This window comes from Bombina bombina, chromosome 1 (assembly GCF_027579735.1).
Source record: "Bombina bombina isolate aBomBom1 chromosome 1, aBomBom1.pri, whole genome shotgun sequence".
Classification (NCBI taxonomy): Eukaryota; Metazoa; Chordata; class Amphibia; order Anura; family Bombinatoridae; genus Bombina; species Bombina bombina.
The window spans coordinates 85,506,599-85,532,643 of record NC_069499.1 but is presented as its reverse complement, the minus strand read 5'-3'; the positions used below and the strand labels follow the sequence as shown (position 1 = coordinate 85,532,643).

General features: G+C 42.1%; 1 protein-coding gene across 1 annotated transcript in view; it reads left to right on the top strand.

The window, feature by feature from the left end:
• The window catches only part of PAPOLA (poly(A) polymerase alpha), a gene marked incomplete in the record, with an annotated part of 373,831 nt that overhangs the window by 133,535 nt on the left and 214,251 nt on the right, over positions 1 to 26,045 (top strand).

Below are 26,045 nucleotides of genomic sequence, written 5' to 3'. Positions count from 1 at the left end.
CATCAGAAGAACATGGAGGTTAAATTGTTTCATATTTATTCCAACGGACAATATCGAACCACACAGACACTCATGGACCTAGTGGGACCTGCTACCCTCAGAAGGGATTTATACTTTTATTATATATCTCCACTTTTTTGGGATATGTGCGGCTGAGCAGCTATCTGGCTTTCTGCCTGGGACAGGGATTTGATGCTTTCATTGCGGATGCCCTATTAAAGGGATACTAAACCCAATTTTTTTCTTTCATGATTCAGATAGAGCATGAGATTTTAAGCACCTTTCTAATTTACTCCTATTATCAATTTTTCTTCTCTTGCTATCTTGATTTGAAAAAGCAGTACTGTAAGCTTTAGAGCCGGACCATTTTTTTTGTTCAGCACCTGGGTAGCACTTGCTGATTTGTGGCTAAATGTAGCAAACCAATCAGCAAGCTCTACCAAGGTGCTGAACTAAAAATGGGCCGGCTCCTAACCTTATTACTGCTTTTTCAAATCAAGATAAAATGAGAACAAAGAAAAATTGATAATAGGAGTCAATTAGAAAGTTGCTTAAAATTGCATGCTCTATCTGAATCATGAAAAATAAAGTGGGGTTAGTATCCCTTTAAGGTTTGTGGTCTGCTAAATATAGTCTCTTTTCCACTTTATTATCCCTTCACGGTCATTTTCTACGGAATTTGAAGGTGTCTTATGATTGGGGCACAGTATTTATTTGCCTTTGGTTAATATTCCCTCTTCTGATATTTGGAGGGATTGGATGTTTTTATGCTGCAGTTATTTTAAACGCCTGTTAGTTGTTGCGCAGGCTTTGGCCATTGGTGCTCAGGCAGTTATGCCTGTCAGATTTTATCCTCCTCTACTAAAGGCCACTAATAGTGTTTAAAGGGTGTCTGCACTTATTGCCGTACATAATGTTGTATACTCAAACCGGAGGAGACCGCCATTGTTGGCGGATGCATTAGCACAACTTTGTCAAATGAGTGCGATTAGTTATGTTGTGGGGCACTCAGAATATCTTGATTATTGTTATACGTAGCCTTTCTGCTTATCTCTTGTCCTACTACTGTACATATTTAAAAAAAAAAAATCCTCTCCCTCTTCAGTAGGTGTATTTTTGATATCTATCTTCATACATATTAATGTGTCCCACCCTTAATGCGCCAAATCTCTGAAGGCAAGCAGGGTTGGGCCTGATTAGTACTTGGAGGGCAGTCAGACCTTGTGGCGCAACAATAGCGCATCTTAATCAAGATCAGAAGGTGGTGTTTTCAGATCACGTCTGGGTCATGCTTCCTTTTGTATTCCAGGTGCTAACAAGTATCTATTTTCCCCTTAAGGTGATAATTTTTTGGTCAGTAGTTTCTCTACTGATATTCTATGTTCTTTGCTGACAGCAAGTAGTCATGGTGCTTAAAACTACCTATTTTTTTCCTCGTAGTTCAGAGGTAATTATCCATCAACCCTGGGTTTTAATACCCTTTTAGGCATTTTCTGAAATGGGAAGAGCACAAGAGTATATGCTAGTATAGTAGCTGAAATTCTCCATGATTGTCGCAGAACTATTTCCCTTCTCTCAACTGGTCTGCTTGACTTGGGTAGTGTTTTCTCTCCCTGGACCTCCCTCAATGGATTATACTTGACAACCTGAGTAAAGAATCTGTCCTGATGGCTCGTTCAAGAATCTTTTCTCAACCTATGCTCCTTGAGTTCATCCTGGGAGATTGTTACTACTGATGCTGGCCTTTAGGCTGGGAAGCGGTTTGGGTTCCATAAATGGCTCTGGGAATCTGGACTAAGTCAGTCTGGCTTTCCGATAATTATATTATGCTTGAGAACAATTTTCAATGTCCTCATAGCCGGGTCCCAACTGAGTTTGGTCCAGTTTATCAGTATTCTATCAGACATCTCTTCTGCGGTGTCTGTCATCCATCAGGGAGGAACATGTAGTTCCTTATCGATAAAGGAGGTATCTTCCATCCTTCGGTGCACATAGTCTCTCTCTTGCCATTCATGGTTTTTTACTACATCCTACCTAAATCTCTAATGCTGACTGCATGGAGATTGTATACTTAGTTTAGTACAAACTAGGTTTTCTTTCTAATGACACGGTGAGTCCACGGATCTAATTACTATTGGGAATTTCACTCCTGCCCAGCAGGAGGCGGCAAAGAGCACCACAGCAAAGCTGTTAAATTTCACCTCCAACCCCAGTCATTCTCTTTGCCTACGTTAAGAGGAAGGAGGTGGTAAAGTTTAGGTGTTTGGAAGAAGATTCTTCAAGTAAGATTTTATTATTTTTCAGCAGTACAAGCTTGTTCTGCTTTGTCCTAGGGTGTAGCCGTAGTCCATATCAGTCTCTTCAGTAGAGCAGTGGTGGCTTTTAATCAATGGGAACTTGTGGGGTACAATCCTCACTGCGCCTCCCTTGTATTTAATGCTGCCCTAACGTTAATAGCCTGAGTAAGATTACTTAGTCTGTTTTTCTTCCACAGGTCCATGTAAGGGAACATGCCTCTCAAACCTAGTGAGCTGCCTTGCAGATTTCTGAATGTAAGTGCTAACTTTATTTTTCTGGGTACATATGCAGGAAAAATATGGCACTTTTAATATCAGTTGATGGGACAAGAGACATTCTATTGCTTAGGGGTTCATGTTAATATCAGCAGTAATGGAAGGCACTGGGGACGAGGAGACTTATTATGTGGTGGGTTTTTTTTTTTTTACTCCTGGCTTTACTTTAGAATGCATTTAGCCGACCAGGAGGTTTAATTTTGAAACGCCCATGATGGGCGGGTTTAGCTGAGGGGACAAGTTTCTGTTGAGCGCCTTTTCCTCCTTCACTTCCTGTGTTCCGGAGGGGAGATAACTTTGTTGCAGTTTGTTAGCAGTGTTACGGTTACCGGACTGCATTTTACAGCATATAGAAGTTGAGTCTGGATTTATCTAGCAGAATATTCACTCCGGTGTCAGTAAGGCATGTAAGCACCTCAGCTAAGCTGAGGTGTAGAGGTTGTCTGGAGTGTTTTTGTGACACTTGATTTTATTGCAGAAAAAATAAAGCAATTTGGTTTTAAAATTTAAAGAGACAGTAACGTTTTTTGTGTGTGGTAATTTCCAATTAAAATGTTTAATTATAATCTGTTCATTTGTGAATAAAGATTGGACCAAGATGCCCTGCAAAATGTTACATGTTTGTTTTGATGCTAACGTGGAACCACCAATCCCTTTCTGTTCCTCATGTATTGAGAGAACTTTAAATTACAGGGATATACTTTTTTCTGAGCCAACATTGTCTAAGGTGGATGCTGTTCAGGAGTGTGACGATGATCAAGATATGCCACAGCTTTCTCAAGTGTCCCAAATTTTATCGTCCACACATGCAGCGCCCTGCGCTTCCTCTCATACTCTGTTTGGAGTTGCGTTGCAAGACATCGCTTCCCTCATGTCCTCTGCGGTATCTGATGCGTTGTCTGCTTTTTCTCATGCTACAGAGGAAAGTGCAAGAGGAAATGTAAAGAATCAGTGAGTAAGGTTTCTGACAGTCGTGGCATCTGAGGGTGAAATCTCAGACTTGGTGTAATTCCTTCTTCTGATGCTGAAGTTGTATCCTTCAGGTTTAAGCTGGAACACCTCAGTTTGTTACTTAAGGAGGTTTTGGCTACCTTGGACGACTCAGACACTGTCGTAGTTAATACTAAATCTAACAAGCTAAACAAGTATTTTGATGTACCTTCCATGGTGGAGGCTTTCCCTGTACCAGATCGGGCTACAGAGATTATTGTTAATGAATAGGAGAGACCGGGTATTCCTTTTTCTCCATCCCCTATTTTTAAAAAGATGTTTTCTATTGCTGACTCTATCAAGGAGTCTTGGCAGACTTTTTCGTTCCTTTCGAAACTTCAAGGGTAAGACTTCCTCTCCCAAGCAGGAACAGTCCAAGGCTTCCTGGAGGTCCAACCAGTCTTGGAATAAGGGAAAGCAATCTAAGAAACCTGCTACTAACTCACTCAGCATGAAAGGTCTGCCCCCCGATCCTGGAACGTATCTTGTGGGGGAGGGGCAGACTTTCCTTCACTCAGGCTTGGGTTTGCGATGTTCAGGATCCCTCGGCGGTGGACATTGTGTCCCAGGGATACAAACTAGAGTTAAAGACCTTTCCTCCCAGGGGCAGGTTTCTGCTTTCAAGATTATCTGTAGACCAGATAAAGAGAGGTGTTGGAGACCTTTCCGACCTGGGAGTGATAGTTCCTGTTCCAATGCAGGAACAGGGTCTGGAATTTTACAATCTGTTCGTGGTTCCAAAAAAGAGGGAACTTCAGACCAATTTTAGATCTGAAGTCTAAAATTCCTCAGAGTACCGTCCATCAAGATGGAAACTATTCGTTCCATTCTTCCCTTGGTTCAAGAGGGTCAATTTAATACAACAGTAGATTTAAAGGAAGCGTACCTGCATGTTCCCATCCACAGGGATCATCACAAGTTTCTGAGGTTCGCATTTCTAGACAAACACTTCAAGTTTGTGGCCCTTCCATTCGGCCTTGCCACAGCTCCCAGGATCTTTTCAAACGTCCTGGGATCCCTGTTGGTGGTGCTCAGGTTGCGGGGCATTGCAGTGGCGCCTTATTTGGACGACATTCTGGTTCAGGCGCTATCCTTTCATCAAGCAAACTCCCACACAGAGATGTTATCCTTCCTGCGCTCTCACGGATGGAAGGTGAATTTGACAATGAGTTCCTTTATTCCAGCTACAAGGGTAGTGTTCTAGGCAACCATAATAGATTCCCTATCGTTGAAAATATTTCTGACAGAGGTCATCTCTCCCAGGGAACCTGCTTCCGCAGACCCACGTGGGTGATTGTGACAACGGACGCCAGCCTGCTGGGATGGGGAGCAGTCGGGGGCTCTCTAAAAGCTCAAGGGACATGGACTCGGGAGGAGTCTCTTCTCCCCATAAACATTCTGGAGTTGAGGGCTATCGTCAATGCTCGCCTGGCCTCCGCTTCGACCCGGTTTCTCAGGTTCCAATCGGACAACATAACTTCAGTGGCTTACATCAAGCATCAGGGAGGAATTCTGAGCTCCTTGGCCATGACACAGGTAGCCAAGATTATTCAGTGGGCGGAGACCCACAACTGCTGTCTGTCTGCGATCCACATTCCAGGAGTGGACAATTGGGAAGTGGATTTTTTAAGCAGACAGACCTTTCACCTGGAGTGGGAACTCCATCTGGAAGTTTTCTCTATCTTGATTCTCAAATGGGGACAGCCGGAACTGGATCTCATGGCATCTTGTTGGAATGCCAAGCTTCCAAGGTACGGGTCGAGGTCAAGGGATCCTCAGGCTGTACTGATAGATGATCTAGCGGTTCTTTGTAATTTCAGTCTTGCATACCTTTTTCCCCCATTCGCTCTCCTTCCTCTGGTCATTGCGCGAATCAAACAGGAGAGGGCATCAGTGGCCTCGCAGGATCTGGTATGCAGACCTAGTGGAGATGTCTTCTCTCCCTCCTTGGAGACTTCCACTGAGGAAGGACCTTCTACTTCAAGGGCCCTTCTTTCACTCAAATTTCGTTTCTGTGAAGCTGACTGGAGATTGAACGCTTAATTTTATCTAAGCGTGGTTTTTTTTTTCGAGTCTGTCATTGAGACTATGATTCAGGCTTGTAAGCCTGTTACCAGTAAGATTTACTAATATGGCGTAAATATATGCATTGGTGTGTATCCAGAGGTTACTCTTGTAGTAGAATTCGGATTCCAAAAGGGTTTGGAGAAGGGTTTATCGGCAAGTTCTTTGAAGGGTCAAATATCTGCCTGGTCTATTTTGTTATATAAACGTCTGGCGGATGTACCAGACGTGTAATCGTTCTCAGGCCTTGATCAGAATCAGGCTTGTGTTTAAACCGGTTACTCCTCCCTTGAGTCTTAACCTTGTTAGTTCTTCAGCAGGCTCCGTTTGAGCCTATGCATTCCTTGGATATTAAATTGTTATCCTGGAAGATTCATCTGCCATTTCATCTGCTCTTAGAGTTTCAGAGCTCTTGTCATTACAGTATTTTTCTCCTTACCTTATTTTTCATTCGGATAAGGTAGTTTTGCTTACTAAGTTTGGGTTTCTCCCTAAAGTGGTTTCGGATCGGAAAATTAATCAGGAAATGCTTGTTCCTTCCTTATGTCCTAACCCTTCTCATAAGGAACGTCTGCTGCACAACCTGGACGTGGTGCATGCGTTAAAATTCTATTTACAGGCGACTAAGGATTTTCGCCAGTCTTTGTGGACTTCTCTTGGAGACAGAAGGGGCAGAAAACTATGGCTACTTTCTTTGTGGCTGAAGAGTATCATTCGCTTGGCCTATGAAACTGCTGGACATCAGCCTCCTGAGAGATTCACAGCTCATTCTACGAGGGCTGTTTCCTCTTCCTGGGTGTTAAAAAATGAAGCTTCTGTGTAACAGATTTGCAAGGCTGCAACTTGGTCCTCTCCACACTTTTTCAAAATTCTATTAATTTGATACTTTTGCCTCTGCTGAGGCTACTTTTGGGAGAGAGGTTCTTCAAGCAGTGGTGCCTTCTGTTTAGGTTCCTTATCTTGTCCCTCCCTTATCTGTGTCCTGTAGCTTGGGTATTGATTCCCAATAGTAATTAGATGATCCGTGGACTCACCGCGTCATTAGAAAGAAAACTATTTATGCTTACCTGATAAATTTCTTCCTTTCTTGACAGTGAGTCCACGGCCCGCCCTATTTTTTTTAAAGATTTTTTTGTTTTTGTCATATTATAAACCTCAGACACCTCTGCACCTTGTTTCCTTTCTCTCCTTTACTTCGGTCGAATGACTGGGTTTGGAGGGAAGGGAGGTGATATTTAACAGCTTTGCTGTGGTGCTCTTTGCTGCCTCCTGCTGGACAGGAGTGATATTCCAAATAGTAATTAGATGATCTATGGACTCACCGTATCAAGAAATACATTTATCAGGTAAGCATACATTTCGTTTTTAGGTTTTAGATTTATTGACTCCTTAGTCTAGACTAGTAAGCTTGTTTCTTGCACTATTTTTCATAGATTTGAGGCACATTCTTTTACTGGTGCGTTCCTCTGGGGTTTCCTTGGCTTAAATTGAGAGTACCTGTTTTCTCCAGGAAGTGCTGGAGAAAAGCTGGTCAGTCAGTGTTCTGTACTATTGCATAAAGGTTTGGCTGACTAACCAGATGTTTGGTCCTTGGTTCAGACCCTGGTCAGGATCAGGACTGTTTATCCTGTTCTTCCACTTAATTTTGTTCTTTGGGTTTTGCAGTAGGCTCAATTTGAGCCTCTAAGTATTCTGTGATATTGTCTTGGAGAGATAGTAGAGTCTTGGTTCTTTCGGCTCTGCATTGTGATTCCCTTATCCTTTTCTTTTTAAAGACGTGATGAGTCCACGGATCATCCTTACTTGTGGGATATTCACCTCCTGGTCAGCAGGAGGAAGCAAAGAGCACCACAGCAGAGCTGTTAAATAGCTCCTCCCTTCCCTCCCACTCCAGTCATTCTCTTTGCCTACGTTAGTGATAAGAAGAGGTAAAGTGAGGTTAGTTTTAGATTCTTCAATCAAGAGTTTATTTTTAAAGTAGTGTCAGTGTGCTGCTTTGTTTTAGGGTGTAGCCGTAGTCCATATCGGTCTCTACAGTAGAGCTATTGGTGGTTTTAGAGCAATAGGAACTGGTGGGACATAATTCAGACTAGTTTCATGCTCCATTGAGCACTTAAGTTCTCAATGGAGCACGAAACTAGTCAGGGAGTTTGCTAGCCTTGTACCAGTTTTTTAATTATGTTTAATAAAGATTGATTATATTTTTATACCTAGCCCTCTGATTCCTCTTTAAGTGCTGCTGTATTATTTCTCAGCTAGCACCCCTGCTGCGTACTTGCTGGGTTAGTTTACCTCTGCTCATTTGTGACGTCAGGATTTCTGGATCTGCAGCGGCTTGTGCTGTGTGTGTATGGTCAATCTATGCCACAAATTTCTCCTATAGTGTCCCACAAAGACTATAGCCCACATGCAGTGCCCTGCGCTTCCTCTAACACTCCATTTGGAATTACTTTGCTTTTCATACATCATAGTTTTTCCAACGTGGTAGCAAACATTACTAGAGAAATTAATTTCAATCAGGGTGATTGATTTAGTAGTTGCTATCCCAGCTGTTTCTTCCCTGTTAACGAAAAAAGGAAGATACTTCGGGATTATCTGATGGTGAATTCTCAGGCTCAGATGGAATAATATCTTTATTTGATCCTGAGGTTGTTTTTCCTCAGTTTTATTAGCTTGATAATCTCCATTTGTTAGGCTTTATCTACCCTGGGCGGTTCCGACACTACCGGTGTTATCTAGGGCGTCCAGTAAGTTATTAAGGAATGGAAGGAACCGCATTCCCTTTAATCAAAAGGATGTTTTCCATGGTCGGCTTAGCTAAGGAGGCTGGACACACTTTCACTAGGGTGGAAGGAATAGTTTCCAGCCTAGCTAAGAGAACTACTTTACCCTTAGAGGATAGTTGGGTTCGAAGGTCCTATGTTTAAGAATTAGAAAAGGATTGTACACCAGGGCTTATAATGGCAACCAGCTGTGTATTTTGCTACCGTCACTAGTGCGACAGCATATTGGTCTGATGCGTTTTCGGATGCTACTAAGTCAGAATCTCCCCTGGATAAAGACCCAGGATAGGATAATGGCCTCTGAGTTGGCTTATTCCTTTTATTTCAAATTCTTCCCTTCAAGTTTTCAAACTGGGAGCATAGGTTTCAGGTTTCTCTGTTTCAGCTCACTGAGTCTTATGGTTAGAGCCTTGTTCTACGGATGTATGCTAAGTTTAAGCTTTTAGCGATTCCTTGCAAGGTGAAGACCTTGTTGGGATCTGGCTTGACGAAAGTAATTCTTTTGGAATTTAGGGAATTAAAAAAAAAATATATATATATATATCTATCTATCTATCTATCTATATCTCAGACACAGCGTGCAGGACATGCCCCCGATCCGGGACCGGATCTTGTAGAGGGCAGTATTCTGTCTTCGCTCAGGCTTGGGCTCGAGATGTTCAAGATCCCTGGGCAATAGAAAATAGTGTCCCAGGGACACAAATCAGAGTTTTTCTCCCAGAGGCAGGTTTCTGTTTTCAAGATTATCTGCAGTTCAGTTAAAAGGAGATGCGTTCTTACATTGTGTAAGAGACCTCTCCTCCCTGGGAGTAATTGTTCCAGTACAGGGGCAGGGTTTTTATTTAAATCTGTTTGTGGTTCCCAAAAAAGAGGGAACCTTCAGAACTATATTAGACATCAAGAGTCTAAACAAGTTTCTCAGTTCCATCATTCAAGATGGAGACTATTTGTACCATTCTTCCTTTGATACAGGAGGGTCAATTTATGACTACAGTGGATTTAAAGGATGCATATCTTCATGTTCCTATCCAGAGATCATCACAAGTTCCTAAGGTTTGCCTTTCTGGACGAACACTTTTAGTTCGTGGTTCTTCCTTTTGGTCTGGCCACGGCACCCAGAATTTTCACAAAGATTCTGGGGTCTCTGCTGGGCATTGCGGTGGTGCCTTATCTGGACTGGACAAGGGTGACTTTCTTGGGAACTCTAATCGATTCTATATCTGAGGATTTTTCTGACAGAAGTCAGAAAATCAAAGATTCTAGATACATGCCAAGCCCTTCAGTCCAATTCTCGGCCGTCAGTGGCTCAGTGCATGGCAGCAATCGGACTGATGGTGGCGGCAATGGACATCATACCGTTTGCTCTGTTTCACCTCAGGTCTCTGCAGTTAAAAATGCTCAGGCAGTGGAATGGAGATTATGCAGATTTGTCTCCTCTAATAACCCTGGAACAGGAGACGAGGGACTCTCTTCAATGGTGGTTGTCTCTGGATCATCTATCCCAGGGGACATGCTTTCGCAGACCTTCATGGGTGATTGTGACAACGGACGCCAGCCTTTTAGGATTGGGTGCAGTCTGGGGCTCCCTAAAGGCTCAGGGAGTATGGACTCATGCAGAGTCTCTTCTTCCTGTAAACATCCTGGAACTAGGAGCAATCTTCAGTGCTCTTTTGGCCTGGCCTAAGTTGGCCTAAGTTGGCTTCGGCCCAGTTCATCAGATTCCAGACAACATAACGACAGTGGCTTACATCAATCATCGGGGAGGAACGAGGAGTTCCTTAGCGATGACCGAGGTAGCCAAGATAATCCAGTGGGTGGAAGCCCATTCTTGCCATCTGTCAGTGATCCACATCCCAGGGGTGGACAACTGGGAGGCGGACTTTCTGAGCAGGCAGACTTTTCATCCGGCAGAGTGGGAACTCCATCCGGAAGTATTCTCCAACCTGATTCTCAAATGGGGTTGGCTGGAGTTAGATCTCATGGCATCTTGCCAGACTGCCAAGCTCCCCAGATACGGGTCCAGGTCCAGGGATCCCCAGGCGGAACTGATAGATGCTTTGGCAGTTCCTTGGTCCTTCAGCCTAGCATATCTATTTCCCCTGTTTGCTCTTATTCCTCGGGTCATTGCTCGAATCAAACAGGAGAAGGCATCGGTGATCCTTATCGCTCCTGCGTGGCCTCGCAGGATTTGGTATGCTGATCCGTTGGACATGTCATCCCTGCCACCTTGGAAACTTCCATTGAGGAAGGACCTTCTCATTCAAGGACCCTTCGCCCAAATCTAGCTTCTCTGAGGCTGACTGCTTGGAGATTGAACGCTTAATCCTATCCAAGAGGGGTTTTTCTGATTCGGTCATTGTTAGGTGTTGTTTTCAGAGGGGGAGTGTCAGTTCAGGACTAGGCCTCAGGCACACCATACCAACTGGAGATAAATAGATTATTTGATAAGGACGTCCAGAGAACAGTAATTCAGACCACGCAGCAATGATCTAAAACTATTCTGTTTATTGAAAGATACAAAGCATGTTTTATAGGCGACAGATACAGCATATGGGGTTGACATGACACGTTATGGCTGCGTCATTTTACCCAGTTTTACATTGTCAGGAAAAATACTAACTCATAAACAATATTTCTATAGTCATAATGAGTGCATCTAGGATGAAAACAAGGTTATTTGAGCATAGAGAGTACCCTCCAGGCGTTGCGCCAGGAACATCTACAAGGTCAACTAGCTTTGCAGAGAATAATAACAAACATGTATTTCTCATTGCAGAATAAACCACTATAATTAAGGTTATTCAGACAAGATGGATGCCAAAGACAAAATGGCAGCCAAGAACAAGATGGGGCTAGTCATGCTAACAATAATTCTTAACAGTCATAGAAACCTTAATTCAGGCGCGTAAACCTGTAACTAGAAAGATTTCCCATAAGATATGGCGAAAATATCTCTTGGTGTGAATCCAAGGGCTACTCAGGGAGTAGAGTTAAAATTCCCAGAATTTTGTCTTTTCTCCAAGAAGGTTTGGAGAAGGGTTTATCGGCAAGTTTCCTAAAGGGTCAGATCTCTGCCTTATCTATTTTGTTACACAAGCGTCTGGCAGATGTACAATCTTTTTTTTCAGGCCTTGGTTCGGATCAGGCCCGTGTTCAAACCAGTTACTCCTCCATGGAGTCTGAATTTAGTTCTTATTGTTCTTCAAGAGGCTCCGTTTGAGCCTATGCATTCCTTAGATATTAAGTTATTATCTTGAAAAGTTTAATTTCTTGTTGCTATTTCTTCAGCTCAAAGAGTGACTTAGCTCTCAGCATTGCTATTCAATTCCATTACCTTATTTTCCATACAGATAAGGTAGTTTTCCGTACTAAACTAGGGTTTCTTCCTAAGGTTGTTTCAGACGGGAACATTAATCAGGAGATTGTTGTTCCTTCCTTGTGTCCTAATCCTCCTCCTCAAAAGGAACGTCTTCTGCATAATTTGGACGTGGTCCTTGCTTTAAAATTTTATTTACAAGCGACTAAGGACTTTTGTCAGTCTTCTCTGTTTTACTTTTTCTCTTGAAAACGTAAGGGTCAGAAAGCTACGGCTACCTCTTGCTTTTTGGCTGAAGAGTATCATCCGTTTTGCATATGAGACTGCTGGACAGCAGCCTCCTGAAAGAATTACGGCTCATTCCACTAGGGCTGTTGCTTACTCATGGGCATTCAAAAATGAAGCTTCTGTAGAACAAATTTCCAAGGCGGCAATTTGGTCCTCTCTTCACACTTTCTCCAACATAGGTGTGTCCGGTCCACGGCGTCATCCTTACTTGTGGGATATTCTCTTCCCCAACAGGAAATGGCAAAGAGCCCAGCAAAGCTGGTCACATGATCCCTCCTAGGCTCCGCCTTCCCCGGTCATTCTCTTTGCCGTTGTACAGGCAACATCTCCACGGAGATGGCTTAGAGTTTTTTGGTGTTTAAATGTAGTTTTTATTCTTCAATCAAGAGTTTGTTATTTTAAAATAGTGCTGGTATGTACTATTTACTCTGAAACAGAAAAGAGATGAAGATTTCTGTTTGTAAGAGGAAAATGATTTTAGCAACCGTTACTAAAATCGATGGCTGTTTCCACACAGGACTGTTGAGAGGAATTAACTTCAGTTGGGGGAAACAGTGAGCAGACTTTTGCTGCTTGAGGTATGACACATTTCTAACAAGACTATGTAATGCTGGAAGCTGTCATTTTCCCTATGGGATCCGGTAAGCCATTTTTATTACATAAGAATAAAGGGCTTCACAAGGGCTTTTAAGACTGGTAGACATTTTCTGGGCTAAAACGATTGATATATAAGCATTTTTAATACTTCATAGCTTTGAGGAATTATTTTATTCTTGGGAATTATGTAAAATAACCGGCAGGCACTGTATTGGACACCTTTTTCTTTCATGTAATTAACAAGAGTCCATGAGCTAGTGACGTATGGGATATACATTCCTACCAGGAGGGGCAAAGTTTCCCAAACCTTAAAATGCCTATAAATACACCCCTCACCACACCCACAAATCAGTTTTACAAACTTTGCCTCCAAGGGAGGTGGTGAAGTAAGTTTGTGCTAGATTCTACGTTGATATGCGCTCCGCAGCAAGTTGGAGCCCGGTTTTCCTCTCAGCGTGCAGTGAATGTCAGAGGGATGTGAGGAGAGTATTGCCTATTGAATGCAGTGATCTCCTTCTACGGGGTCTATTTCATAAGGTTCTCTGTTATCGGTCGTAGAGATTCATCTCTTACCTCCCTTTTCAGATCGACGATATACTCTTATATTTACCATTTCCTCTACTGATTCTCGTTTCAGTACTGGTTTGGCTTTCTACAAACATGTAGATGAGTGTCCTGGGGTAAGTAAGTCTTATTTTCTGTGACACTCTAAGCTATGGTTGGGCACTTTATTTATAAAGTTCTAAATATATGTATTCAAACATTTATTTGCCTTGACTCAGAATGTTCAACTTTCCTTATTTCCAGACAGTCAGTTTCATATTTGGGATTATGCTTTAAATTATCATATTTTGTCTTACCTCAAAAATTTGACTTTTTTCCCTGTGGGCTGTTAGGCTCGCGGGGGCTGAAAATGCTTCATTTTATTGCGTCATTTTTGGCGCGGATTTTTTTGGCGCAAAAATTCATTTCCGTTTCCGGCGTCATACGTGTCGCCGGAAGTTGCGTCATTTTTTGACGTTATTTTGCGCCAAAAATGTCGGCGTTCCGGATGTGGCGTCATTTTTGGCGCCAAAAGCATTTAGGCGCCAAATAATGTGGGCGTCTTATTTGGCGCTAAAAAATATGGGCGTCGCTTTTGTCTCCACATTATTTCAGTCTCATTTTCATTTGCTTCTGGTTGCTAGAAGCTTGATGTTTGGCATTTTTTTCCCATTCCTGAAACTGTCTTATAAGGAATTTGATTTATTTTGCTTTATATGTTGTTTTTTCTCTTACATATTGCAAGATGTCTCACGTTGCATCTGAGCCAGAAGATACTACAGGAAAACCACTGCCTGCTGGATCTACCAAAGCTAAGTGTATCTGCTGTAAACTTTTGGTAGCTATTTCTCCAGCTGTTGTTTGTATTAATTGTCATGACAAACTTGTTAAAGCAGATAATATTTCCTTTAGTGATGTACCATTGCCTGTTGCAGTTCCCTCAACATCTAAGGTGCAGAATGTTCCTGATAACATAAGAGATTTTGTTTCTGAATCCATAAAGAAGGCTTTGTCTGTTATTTCTCCTTCTAGTAAACGTAAAAAGTCTTTTAAATCTTCTCTCTCTACAGATGAATTTTTAAATGAACACCATCATTCTGATTCTTTGGACTCTTCTAGTTCAGAGGATTCTGTCTCAGAGATTGATGCTGATAAATCTTCATATTTATTTAAGATGGAATTTATTCGCTCTTTACTTAAAGAAGTACTAATTGCTTTAGAAATAGAGGATTCTAGTCCTCTTGATACTAATTCTATACGTTTGGATAAGGTTTTTAAAGCTCCTGCGGTTATTCCAGAAGTCTTTCCTGTTCCTAATGCTATTTCTGCAGTAATTGCTAAGGAATGGGATAAATTGGGTAATTCATTTACTCCTTCTAAACGTTTTAAGCAATTATATCCTGTTCCGCCTGACAGGTTAGAATTTTGGGACAAAATCCCTAAAGTTGATGGGGCTATTTCTACCCTTGCTAAACGTACTACCATTCCTACGTCAGATGGTACCTCGTTTAAGGATCCTTTAGATAGAAAAATTGAATCTTTTCTAAGAAAAGCTTATCTATGTTCAGGTAATCTTCTTAGACCTGCTATATCATTGGCTGATGTTGCTGCAGCTTCAACTTTTTGGTTGGAAACTCTAGCGCAACAAGTAACAAATCGTGATTCTCATGATATTATTATTCTTCTCCAGCATGCTAATAATTTCATCTGTGATGCCATTTTTGATATTATTAGAGTTGATGTTAGATTTATGTCTCTGGCTATCTTAGCCAGAAGAGCTTTATGGCTTAAGACTTGGAATGCTGATATGGCTTCTAAATCAACTCTACTTTCCATTTCTTTCCAGGGAAACAAATTATTTGGTTCTCAGTTGGATTCTATTATTTCAACTGTTACTGGTGGGAAAGGAACTTTTTTACCACAGGATAAAAAATCTAAAGGTAAAAACAGGGCTAACAATCGTTTTCGTTCCTTTCGTTTCAACAAAGAACAAAAGCCTGATCCTTCGTCCTCAGGAGCAGTTTCAGTTTGGAAACCATCTCCAGTCTGGAATAAATCCAAGCCTGCTAGAAAGGCAAAGCCTGCTTCTAAGTTCACATGAAGGTACGGCCCTCATTCCAGTTCAGCTGGTAGGGGGCAGGTTACGTTTTTTCAAAGAAATTTGGATCAAATCTGTTCACAATCTTTGGATTCAGAACATTGTTTCAGAAGGGTACAGAATTGGTTTCAAGATGAGACCTCCTGCAAAGAGATTTTTTCTTTCCCATGTCCCAGTAAATCCAGTGAAAGCTCAAGCATTTCTGAATTGTGTTTCAGATCTAGAGTTGGCTGGAGTAATTATGCCAGTTCCAGTTCCGGAACAGGGGATGGGGTTTTATTCAAATCTCTTCATTGTACCAAAGAAGGAGAATTCCTTCAGACCAGTTCTGGATCTAAAATTATTGAATCGTTATGTAAGGATACCAACGTTCAAGATGGTAACTGTAAGGACTATATTGCCTTTTGTTCAGCAAGGGAATTATATGTCCACAATAGATTTACAGGATGCATATCTGCATATTCCGATTCATCCAGATCATTATCAGTTCCTGAGATTCTCTTTTCTAGACAAGCATTACCAATTTGTGGCTCTACCGTTTGGCCTTGCTACAGCTCCAAGAATTTTCACAAAGATTCTCGGTGCCCTTCTGTCTGTAATCAGAGAACAGGGTATTGTGGTATTTCCTTATTTGGACGATATCTTGGTACTTGCTCCGTCTTTACATTTAGCAGAGTCTCATACGAATCGACTTGTGTTGTTTCTTCAAGATCATGGTTGGAGGATCAATTTACCAAAAAGTTCTTTGATTCCTCAAACAAGGGTAACCTTTCTGGGTTTCCAGATAGATTCAGTGTCCATGACTCTGTCTTTAACAGACAAGAGACGTCTAAAATTGATTACAGCTTGTCGAAACCTTCAGTCACAATCATTCCCTTCGGTAGCCTTATGCATGGAAATTCTAGGTCTTATGACTGCTGCATCGGACGCGATCCCCTTTGCTCGTTTTCACATGCGACCTCTTCAGCTCTGTATGCTGAACCAATGGTGCAGGGATTACACGAAGATATCTCAATTAATATCTTTAAAACCGATTGTTCGACACTCTCTAACGTGGTGGACAAATCACCATCGTTTAATTCAGGGGGCTTCTTTTGTTCTTCCGACCTGGACTGTAATTTCAACAGATGCAAGTCTCACAGGTTGGGGAGCTGTGTGGGGATCTCTGACGGCACAAGGAGTTTGGGAATCTCAGGAGGTGAGATTACCGATCAATATTTTGGAACTCCGTGCAATTTTCAGAGCTCTTCAGTTTTGGCCTCTTCTGAAGAGAGAATCGTTCATTTGTTTTCAGACAGACAATGTCACAACTGTGGCATACATCAATCATCAAGGAGGGACTCACAGTCCTCTGGCTATGAAAGGAGTATCTCGAATTTTGGTTTGGGCGGAATCCAGCTCCTGTCTAATCTCTGCGGTTCATATCCCAGGTGTAGACAATTGGGAAGCGGATTATCTCAGTCGCCAAACGTTGCATCCGGGCGAATGGTCTCTTCACCCAGAGGTATTTCTTCAGATTGTTCAATTGTGGGGGCTCCCAGAGATAGATCTGATGGCCTCTCATCTAAACAAGAAACTTCCCAGGTATCTGTCCAGATCCCGGGATCCTCAGGCGGAGGCAGTGGATGCATTATCACTTCCTTGGAAGTATCATCCTGCCTATATCTTTCCGCCTCTAGTTCTTCTTCCAAGAGTAATCTCCAAGATTCTGAGGGAATGCTCGTTTGTTCTGCTAATAGCTCCGGCATGGCCTCACAGGTTTTGGTATGCGGATCTTGTCCGGATGGCATCTTGCCAGCCATGGACTCTTCCGTTAAGACCAGACCTTCTGTCACAAGGTCCTTTTTTCCATCCGGATCTGAAATCCTTAAATTTAAAGGTATGGAGATTGAACGCTTGATTCTTGGTCATAGAGGTTTCTCTGACTCCGTGATTAATACTATGTTACAGGCTCGTAAATCTGTATCTCGAGAGATATATTATAGAGTCTGGAAGACTTATATTTCATGGTGTCTTTCTCATCATTTTTCTTGGCATTCTTTTAGAATACCGAGAATTTTACAATTTCTTCAGGATGGTTTGGATAAGGGTTTGTCCGCAAGTTCTTTGAAAGGACAAATCTCTGCTCTTTCTGTTCTTTTTCACAGAAAGATTGCTATTCTTCCTGATATTCATTGTTTTGTACAAGCTTTGGTTCGTATAAAACCTGTCATTAAGTCAATTTCTCCTCCTTGGAGTTTGAATTTGGTTCTGGGAGCTCTTCAAGCTCCTCCGTTTGAACCTATGCATTCATTGGACATTAAATTACTTTCTTGGAAAGTTTTGTTCCTTTTGGCCATCTCTTCTGCTAGAAGAGTTTCTGAATTATCTGCTCTTTCGTGTGAGTCTCCTTTTCTGATTTTTCATCAGGATAAGGCGGTGTTGCGAACTTCTTTTGAATTTTTACCTAAAGTTGTGAATTCCAACAACATTAGTAGAGAAATTGTGGTTCCTTCATTATGTCCTAATCCTAAGAATTCTAAGGAGAAATCATTGCATTCTTTGGATGTTGTTAGAGCTTTGAAATATTATGTTGAAGCTACGAAATCTTTCCGTAAGACTTCTAGTCTATTTGTTATCTTTTCCGGTTCTAGGAAAGGCCAGAAAGCTTCTGCCATTTCTTTGGCATCTTGGTTGAAATCTTTAATTCATCTTGCCTATGTTGAGTCGGGTAAAACTCCGCCTCAAAGAATTACAGCTCATTCTACTAGGTCAGTATCTACTTCCTGGGCGTTTAGGAATGAAGCTTCGGTTGACCAGATCTGCAAAGCAGCAACTTGGTCTTCTTTGCATACTTTTACTAAATTCTACCATTTTGATGTATTTTCTTCTTCTGAAGCAGTTTTTGGTAGAAAAGTTCTTCAGGCAGCGGTTTCAGTTTGAATCTTCTGCTTATGTTTTTTGTTAAACTTTATTTTGGGTGTGGATTATTTTCAGCAGGAATTGGCTGTCTTTATTTTATCCCTCCCTCTCTAGTGACTCTTGTGTGGAAAGATCCACATCTTGGGTAGTCATTATCCCATACGTCACTAGCTCATGGACTCTTGTTAATTACATGAAAGAAAACATAATTTATGTAAGAACTTACCTGATAAATTCATTTCTTTCATATTAACAAGAGTCCATGAGGCCCACCCTTTTTTGTGGTGGTTATGATTTTTTTGTATAAAGCACAATTATTCCAATTCCTTATTTTATATGCTTCGCACTTTTTCTTATCACCCCACTTCTTGGCTATTCGTTAAACTGATTTGTGGGTGTGGTGAGGGGTGTATTTATAGGCATTTTAAGGTTTGGGAAACTTTGCCCCTCCTGGTAGGAATGTATATCCCATACGTCACTAGCTCATGGACTCTTGTTAATATGAAAGAAATGAATTTATCAGGTAAGTTCTTACATAAATTATGTTTTCTCTAGGGGCTTTCCCTAATCATAGGCAGAGCCTCATTTTCGCGCCTCTATTGAGCAGTTGTTTTTGGCAAGCATGACATGCAGATGCATGTGTGAGGAGCTCAGATACATAGAAAAAGCGTTCTGAAGGCGTCATTTGGTATCGTATTCCCCTTTGGGCTTGGTTGGGTCTCAGCAAAGCAGATACCAGGGACTGTATAGGGGTTAAATATAAAAACGGCTCCTGTTCCGTTGTTTTAAGAGTTAAAGCTTTCAAATTTGGTGTGCAATACTTTTAAGGCTTTAAGACACTGTGGTGAAATTTTGGTGAATTTTGAACAATTCCTTCATACTTTTTCACATTTACAGTAATAAAGTGTGTTCAGTTTAAAATTTAAAGTGACAGTAACGGTTTTATTTTAAAACGTTTTTTGTACTTTGTTATCAAGTTTATGCCTGTTTAACATGTCTGAACTATCAGATAGACTATGTTCTGTATGTGAGGAAGCCAAGGTTCCTTCTCATTTAAATAGATGTGATTTATGTGACACAAAATTTAGAGAAAATGATGCCCAAGATGATTCCTCAAGTGAGGGGAGTAAGCATGGTACTGCATCATCCCCTCCTTCGTCTACGCCAGTCTTGCCCACACAGGAGGCCCCTAGTACATCTAGTGCGCCAATACTCCTTACTATGCAACAATTAACGGCTGTAATGGATAATTCTATCAAAAACATTTTAGCCAAAATGCCCACTTATCAGCGAAAGCGCGACTGCTCTGTTTTAGAAAATACTGAAGAGCATGAGGACGCTGATGATATTGGTTCTGAAGTGCCCCTACACCAGTCTGAGGGGGCCAGGGAGGTTTTGTCTGAGGGAGAAATTTCAGATTCAGGGAAAATTTCTCAACAAGCTGAACCTGATGTGATTACATTCAAATTTAAATTGGAACATCTCCGCGCTCTGCTTAAGGAGGTGTTATCTACTCTGGATGATTGTGAGAATTTGGTCATTCCAGAGAAATTATGTAAGATGGACAAGTTCCTAGAGGTCCCGGGGCCCCCCGAAGCTTTTCCTATACCCAAGCGGGTGGCGGACATTGTAAACAAAGAATGGGAAAGGCCCGGCATACCTTTTGTCCCTCCCCCTATATTTAAGAAATTGTTTCCTATGGTCGACCCCAGAAAGGACTTATGGCAGACAGTCCCCAAGGTCGAGGGGGCGGTTTCTACTCTAAACAAACGCACCACTATACCCATAGAAGATAGTTGTGCTTTCAAAGATCCTATGGATAAAAAATTAGAGGGTTTGCTTAAAAAGATGTTTGTTCAGCAAGGTTACCTTCTACAACCAATTTCATGCATTGTTCCTGTCACTACAGCAGCGTGTTTCTGGTTCGATGAACTAGAAAAGGCGCTCAATAAAGATTCTTCTTATGAGGAGATTTTGGACAGAATTCATGCTCTCAAATTGGCTAACTCTTTCACCTTAGACGCCACTTTGCAATTGGCTAGATTAGCGGCGAAAAATTCTGGGTTTGCTATTGTGGCGCGCAGAGCGCTTTGGCTAAAATCTTGGTCAGCGGATGCGTCTTCCAAGAACAAATTGCTTAACATTCCTTTCAAGGGGAAAACGCTGTTTGGCCCTGACTTGAAAGAGATTATTTCTGATATCACTGGGGGCAAGGGCCACGCCCTTCCTCAGGATAGGTCTTTCAAGGCTAAAAATAAACCAAATTTTCGTCCCTTTCGCAGAAACGGACCAGCCCCAAGTGCTACATCCTCTAAGCAAGAGGGTAATACTTCTCAAGCCAAGCCAGCCTGGAGGCCAATGCAAGGCTGGAACAAAGGTAAGCAGGCCAAGAAACCTGCCACTGCTACCAAGACAGCATGAGATGTTGGCCCCCGATCCAGGACCGGATCTGGTGGGGGGCAGACTCTCTCTCTTCGCTCAGGCTTGGGCAAGAGATGTTCTGGATCCTTGGGCGCTGGAAATAGTCTCCCAAGGTTATCTTCTGGAATTCAAGGGGCTTCCCCCAAGGGGGAGGTTCCACAGGTCTCAATTGTCTTCAGACCACATAAAAAAACAGGCATTCTTACATTTGTGTAGAAGACCTGTTAAAAATGGGAGTGATTCATCCTGTTCCATTAGGAGAACAAGGGATGGGGTTCTACTCCAATCTGTTCATAGTTCCCAAAAAAGAGGGAACATTCAGACCAATCTTAGATCTCAAGATCCTAAACAAGTTTCTCAAGGTTCCATCGTTCAAAATGGAAACCATTCGAACAATTATTCCTTCCATCCAGGAAGGTCAATTCATGACCACGGTGGATTTAAAGGATGCGTATCTACATATTCCTATCCACAAGGAACATCATCGGTTCCTAAGGTTCGCCTTTCTGGACAAGCATTACCAGTTTGTGGCACTTCCGTTCGGATTAGCCACTGCTCCAAGAATTTTCACAAAGGTACTGGGGTCCCTTCTAGCGGTGCTAAGACCAAGGGGCATTGCAGTAGTACCTTACTTGGACGACATTCTGACTCAAGCGTCGTCCCTTCCACAAGCAAAGGCTCACACGGACATTGTCCTGGCCTTTCTCAGATCTCACGGGTGGAAAGTGAACGTAGAAAAAAGTTCTCCATCTCCGTCAACAAGAGTTCCCTTCTTGGGAACAATAATAGACTCCTTAGAAATGAGGATTTTTCTGACAGAGGCCAGAAAATCAAAACTTCTAAACTCTTGTCAAGTACTTCATTCTGTTCCTCTTCCTTCCATAGCACAGTGCATGGAAGTAATAGGTTTGATGGTCGCGGCAATGGACATAGTTCCTTTTGCACAAATTCATCTGAGACCATTACAACTGTGCATGCTCAGTCAGTGGAATGGGGATTATACAGACTTGTCTCCGATGATACAAGTAGATCAGAGGACCAGAGATTCACTCCGTTGGTGGCTGTCCCTGGACAACCTGTCACAGGGGATGAGCTTCCGCAGACCAGAGTGGGTCATTGTCACGACCGACGCCAGTCTGGTGGGCTGGGGCGCGGTCTGGGGACTCCTGAAAGCTCAGGGTCTTTGGTCTCGGGAAGAATCTCTTCTCCCGATAAATACTCTGGAACTGAGAGCGATATTCAATGCTCTCAAGGCTTGGCCTCAGCTAGCAAAGGCCAAATTCATACGGTTTCAATCGGACAACGTGACGACTGTTGCGTACATCAACCATCAGGGGGCAACAAGGAGTTCCCTGGCGATGGAAGAAGTGACCAAAATCATTCAATGGGCGGAGACTCACTCCTGCCACTTGTCTGCAATCCACATCCCAGGAGTGGAAAATTGGGAAGCGGATTTTCTGAGTCGTCAGACATTTCATCCGGGGGAGTGGGAACTCCATCCGGAAATCTTTGCCCAAATTACTCAGTTGTGGGGCATTCCAGACATGGATCTGATGGCCTCTCGTCAGAACTTCAAGGTTCCTTGCTACGGGTCCAGATCCAGGGATCCCAAGGCGACTCTAGTAGATGCACTAGTAGCACCTTGGACCTTCAAACTAGCCTATGTAATCCCACCGTTTCCTCTCATCCCCAGGCTGGTAGCCAGGATCAATCAGGAGAGGGCATCGGTGATCTTGATAGCTCCTGCGTGGCCACGCAGGACTTGGTATGCAGACCTGGTGAATATGTCATCGGCTCCACCATGGAAGCTACCTTTGAGACGGGACCTTCTTGTTCAAGGTCCGTTCGAACATCCGAATCTGGTCTCACTCCAACTGACTGCTTGGAGATTAAACGCTTGATTTTATCAAAGCGAGGGTTCTCAGATTCTGTCATTGATACTCTTGTTCAGGCTAGAAAGCCTGTAACTAGAAAAATCTACCATAAAATATGGAAAAAATATATCTGTTGGTGTGAATCTAAAGGATTCCCTTGGGACAAGATAAAAATTCCTAAGATTCTATCCTTTCTTCAAGAAGGTTTGGAGAAAGGATTATCTGCAAGTTCTTTGAAGGGACAGATTTCTGCTTTGTCTGTGTTACTTCACAAAAAGCTGGCAGCTGTGCCAGATGTTCAAGCCTTTGTTCAGGCTCTGGTTAGAATCAAGCCTGTTTACAAACCTTTGACTCCTCCTTGGAGTCTCAATTTAGTTCTTTCAGTTCTTCAGGGGGTTCCGTTTGAACCCTTACATTCCGTTGATATTAAGTTATTATCTTGGAAAGTTTTGTTTTTGGTTGCTATTTCTTCTGCGAGAAGAGTTTCAGAGTTATCTGCTCTGCAGTGTTCTCCTCCTTATCTGGTGTTCCATGCAGATAAGGTGGTTTTGCGTACTAAACCTGGTTTTCTTCCGAAAGTTGTTTCTAACAAAAACATTAACCAGGAGATAGTCGTGCCTTCTTTGTGTCCGAATCCAGTTTCAAAGAAGGAACGTTTGTTGCACAATTTGGATGTAGTTCGTGCTCTAAAATTCTATTTAGATGCTACAAAGGATTTTAGACAAACATCTTCCTTGTTTGTTGTTTATTCTGGTAAAAGGAGAGGTCAAAAAGCAACTTCTACCTCTCTCTCTTTTTGGCTTAAAAGCATCATCAGATTGGCTTACGAGACTGCCGGACGGCAGCCTCCTGAAAGAATCACAGCTCATTCCACTAGGGCCGTGGCTTCCACATGGGCCTTCAAGAACGAGGCTTCTGTTGATCAGATATGTAAGGCAGCGACTTGGTCTTCACTGCACACTTTTACTAAATTTTACAAATTTGATACTTTTGCTTCTTCTGAGGCTATTTTTGGGAGAAAGGTTTTGCAAGCCGTGGTGCCTTCCATCTAGGTGACCTGATTTGCTCCCTCCCTTCATCCGTGTCCTAAAGCTTTGGTATTGGTTCCCACAAGTAAGGATGACGCCGTGGACCGGACACACCTATGTTGGAGAAAACAGAATTTATGTTTACCTGATAAATTACTTTCTCCAACGGTGTGTCCGGTCCACGGCCCGCCCTGGTTTTTTAATCAGGTCTGATAATTTATTTTCTTTAACTACAGTCACCACGGTATCATATGATTTCTCCTATGCAAATATTCCTCCTTTACGTCGGTCGAATGACTGGGGAAGGCGGAGCCTAGGAGGGATCATGTGACCAGCTTTGCTGGGCTCTTTGCCATTTCCTGTTGGGGAAGAGAATATCCCACAAGTAAGGATGACGCCGTGGACCGGACACACCGTTGGAGAAAGTAATTTATCAGGTAAACATAAATTCTGTTTTTTCTAAATTTTCTAAATTTGATACTTTTGTCTCGGCTGAGGCTGCTTTTGGGAGAAAGGTTCTTCAAGCAGTGGTGCCTTCCGTATAGGTTCCCTGTCTTGTCCCTCCCTTATCCGTGTACTCTAGCTTTGGCATTGTATCCCACAAGTAAGGATGATGATCCGTGGACTCGTCGTTTCTTTAAAAAGAAATTTTATGCTTACCTGATAAATTTGTTTCTTTTTAGACACGAGTCCATGGCCCGCCCTGTTCTCTTGAGACAGGTTATTAATTTTTGTAAACTTCAGACAACTCTGCACCTTGGCTTTTCCTTTCTCTTCCTAACTTTGGTTGAATGACTGGAGTGGGAGGGAAGGGAGGAGCTATATATAGCAGCTCTGCTGTGGTGCTCTTTGCCTCCTCCTGCTGACCAGGAGGTGAATATCCCACAAGTAAGGATGATCCGTGGACTCATCGTGTCTAAAAAGAAACATTTATCAGGTAAGCATAAATATTCTTTTTCCATGGGGATAAGGCGATTTGTTATTCCATATTAGGATTCCTTTCTAAGGGTTCCTTCTTTCTTTTTGAAATGGAATTCTTTTTGAAAGGGAATTTTTTTTCTCATCCTGCAGGTGGTTTCATGCTCTTAAGGATTTTCGTTACTCTTCTGCCCTTTTGGTAGTATTTACATGAGTGAGGGCCTGATTGCCACGTTAACTCCTTTTTCTTTTTGGTTGAGGAGTGGCTTTCAGTTGACCTAGGAGACAGCTGGATTTCCGCTTTCTAAAAGGAATTCAGCTCTATTCATCCAGGGTTGTCTCTTCTTTCTGAGCCTTTAAAGACAAGGCTTCTGTGGATCAATTCTGCAAGGCAGCCACTTGGACTTTGTTGCTTATATTTTCATAATCTTCAAAATACAAGTTTTTGCCTCTACTGATTTGTCTTTTGGGAGCAAAGTTCTTCCAGATGCTGGTGCCTTCTGTTTAGGTCCGTCTGTCCTGTCTTGTTCTCCCTCCCTTCCATTCTGTGTCCTCTAGCTTTGGTATTGGTTCCCTCTAGTTATTAGAATGGATTCATGGACTCTCCATGCCATTAGAAAGAAAACAAAATGTATGCTTTCCTGGCATGGAGAGTCCACGACCTACCCATTTCTAACGTTTTAGACAGCTTATATTGTTTTTATCATATACTAAACTTCAGACACCTCTATACCTTCTATTTCCATATTCCCTTGGCCGAATGACTGGGGATTGTGGGAAGTGGGAGGGTACTTAGAGCTTTGCTTTGGGTTGTTCTTTGCCTCTTCCTGGTAACTAGGAGTTAAATTCCCACTAGTAATAAGAATGGATTAGTGGCACTCTGCCAGGAAAGAAAATAATTTATCAGGTAAGCATACATTTTGGTTTTTGAAAGAAACACAATAAAATTGGACACAAAATATCTTAAAACAATATGCTACACAATAATTTTACCAGGAAAAAACAGACCAAAAAAAAATTTGGTAACTTTTTTTTTTTAACCAATTATCCAAATAAAGTATAGTCCTAGAAAACAATTATATGCAAAACAGTCAACTAATGAACTCAAACAGCAGCTCTAGGCTAACATCAAATTTGTATTATGCTACACAATATTTTTACAGAAAATAACAGGCAAAGAGAAGGAAAACAAAATGGCCATTTTCGGCCAGAACGTTTCTGTAGCCAAAATTTCGGTGCATCCCTAAAAATAAGATTCTTTAATAAGGTGGTAAGTGTCCAAGAGCCATCACAAGTGGCAACCTGGCCTCCCTGTACTAACTTTTATAGTTTTGATTTTTTTTACCTCTTCTGAGGCTGCTTTTTGTGCAGGAATGTCCTCCAGACTACAGTGTCTGATCAATACGGTGCCTGCCTTAACTTTTTGTTCCACCCTTCATAGTTGGTAAAAGTGTGTAAGGAAGACCAAGTTGCCACATGTTATTGTTGGCCGACTCTCACCACCATGAAATGAATTTATGATGCAAGCATTAATTGTGTGTTTTTATATTTAAGTTAAATACAGGTGGCTCTCGTTTTACAACGGTTCAATTTACACCGTTTCAGAATAGCAACCTTTTTTTTCCAGTCATGTGACTGCTATTGAAAAGCA